Genomic DNA, 2,804 nt, shown 5'->3' on the forward strand with positions numbered 1-2,804 from the left:
TTTTTTTTTCTTGAGACAGAGTCTGGCTCTGTCACCCAGGCTGGAGTGCAGTGGTGTAAGCACAGATCACTGCAGCCTTGACCTCTCAGATTCATCTGATCCTCTCACCTTAGCTTCCTGAGTAGCTGTGACCACAGGCGCGTGACACCATGCACAGCTAATTTATTATTATTATTATTATTATTATTATTAGAGAGAGATGAGGACTTGCTATGTTGCCCAGGCTGATCTCAAACCCCTGGGCTCAAGTGATCATCCTGCCTCAGCCTCTCAAAGTGCTTGGATTACAGGCATGAGCCAACACGCCTGGCCCCATTCCTTTCTCCATTTTTATAGCCTCAAAGGGGCCTAATCTAGTGAACATATTAGGCATCTTTCTAATCAATTTTTCATATATTTATTGAGACAAATTCCTGTTCTTGAAAATTAGTGTTATTTTGTGCATATGTGTTGAATTTTCATGAGATGTGTTGGGAGATAAATCTAATGCTTTTTCCTTTTTTCACTCAACATTATGTTTCTGGGACATATACATACTGCTGCTGTATGTAAATCCAACTCATTCCTTCAGACTGTTGCCTAAACCCTTTACTTGTCCAGTCTTTGAGTGGCAGGAAGTTCTTTTGGAGTGTCTGCAAACACCAACAAGGATGCAATGAATATTCTTGCCTGTCTGTACAAGAATGTTTCTGGATATATATGCATAGAATTGCTTCATTATAGAGCAAATTCACATATTATTTTACTAAATACTTCCAGATTGTTCTCTAAAATAGCCAGCTGACACTCCAGCAAGAAACGCATGAGGGTTCTCATTTCTCCACCAATACTTAGTATTATCTGATTTTTCTAATTTTTATCAATCCGGTATCTATAAAGTGGTATTTAATTGTGGTTTTATTTTCATTTTTCTGATTTCTTATGAGGCTGAGCTTCTTTTCATACATTATTAGCTATTTGACTTTTCCCTTCTGTGAATTGCCAGTTCATATACTTCACTCATTTCCATTGCTTTTCCTGCCTTCTCTCTGATTTGCAGATAGCTTCTTATATTCTAGATTTTAGTCACTTACCAGTTTTCAACAGTATCTTACCCTAGGCTGTCAATTCTCTGATAACTTTATGACACATTTATAGCTACTCTTGCACATATATAGCTACTTTGAAGTTGGTAAATTTATCCATGATTTGTGTACTTTCCATAGTATTTATGAAATCCTTCTATCCTAGGGTCATGAAAATACTTAGCTACATTTTCTCCTATTGGTTTTTAGTTTTATCTTTCACATTTAGGTTTTTAAATTCAAATCTAACAAAAGGGTTTTTTTTAGGGAGAGAATAAATTTTACTATCTTTTCCACATGGTGAGTCAATTTTTCCCAATATCATCACATTTGGCATCTCATCCCTGTCATGTACCAAGTTTCATATCATCACGGGTCTGTGTCTGGGTAGGCCACTTTACCAGAAAACACTGTTCATGTTACTAGACTTTGTAATGTCTAGTTGGTCAGTAAAGTCATTTCCTTTTTGCTCTATTTTATTTTATTTTATTTATTTAGAGACAGAATCTCCCTCTGTTGCCTAGGCTGGTGTGCTGTGGTACAATCTTGGCTCACTACAACCTCCACCTCCCGGATTCAAGCGATTCTTCTGCCTCAGCCTCCTGAGTAGCTGGGATTACAGGTGCCTGCCACCATGCCTGTCTAATTTTTTGTATTTTTAGTAAAGACGGGATTTCACCATGTTGGCTAGGCTGGTCTCCAACTCCTGACCTCAAGTGATCCGTCCACCTCAGCCTTTCAACATGCTGGGAATACAGTGGTGAGTCACCACGCCTGGCGTTCTTTTTTTCAAAATGGTCTTAGATATTCATGAAACTTTATTCTTCCATATAGCTTTTAGCATCAGTTTGTCAGAGTCATCTTCTATATCATTTAATGGAGTTTTAAAAATTCCTCCTTAAAGTTTCTATGTGTTCTTTGTTACGTTAATTCCTAAACACTTTATACTTTTCTTCTTTCTTTTTTTTTTTTTTTTTTTTTTTTTTGAGATGGAGTTTTGCTCTTGTGCCCAGGCTACAGTGCAACGGCATAGTCTCAGTTCACTGCAACCACGGTCTCCCAGGCTCAAGAAATTCTCTCGCCTCAGCCTCCCGAGTAGCTGGGATTACAGGCAACTGCTATCCATGCCCAGCTAATTTTTCTATTTTAATAATAGAAAAATTATTTTCTATTATTAGAAAGAGAGAGAAAGAGAGAAGGGTTCCACTCTGTTGGCCAGGCTGGTCTTGAAACTCCTGACCTCAAGCGATCCATCCATCTTGGCCTCCCAAAGTGCTGGGATTACAGGCATGAGCCACCGTGCCCGACCAGTACTTTTGGTTTGCTATTTAAATGGCATCTCATTTTCTACTACTTTTTCTGCTGTTAATCTGTGTGTGTTATTCTGGCAAACCTACTAAACTAATAATTTGTCTGCTGGCCTTGTTGAATGTTTCATGTAAATAATTTTATTAGCAACACACTTAAAACATCTCCTCCTTTCAATTTTGAATTAAATTTCTTATTTCCATTTTTGGTTCTTATCTTATTGCAAGTTTTAAAGAGAATGTGTGTATATTGTTTGATTAAGATCATGTATGCTGCATGTTTTTGGTAGAAAGTCTTTAAAAAGCTAAAAAATTGAGAGTTCAGCGCGGCGCTAGCCCTTCCGCCACGGTCGCCATTGGAGAGTAGCAGCCATGGCTCTTCGGTATCCTATGGCCGTGGGCCTCAACAAGGGCCACAAGGTAACCAAGAACG

At 38.3% G+C, this 2,804-nt stretch overlaps 1 protein-coding gene across 3 annotated transcripts in view; it reads right to left on the reverse strand.

Moving 5' to 3' along the window:
* The window catches only part of IL12RB2 (interleukin 12 receptor subunit beta 2), an 88,888-nt gene that overhangs the window by 27,278 nt on the left and 58,806 nt on the right, over nucleotides 1-2,804 (reverse strand). The window lies entirely within an intron of this gene.

This window comes from Cebus imitator, unplaced genomic scaffold (assembly GCF_001604975.1).
Source record: "Cebus imitator isolate Cc_AM_T3 unplaced genomic scaffold, Cebus_imitator-1.0 Scaffold3, whole genome shotgun sequence".
In the NCBI taxonomy this organism is placed as follows: Eukaryota; Metazoa; Chordata; class Mammalia; order Primates; family Cebidae; genus Cebus; species Cebus imitator.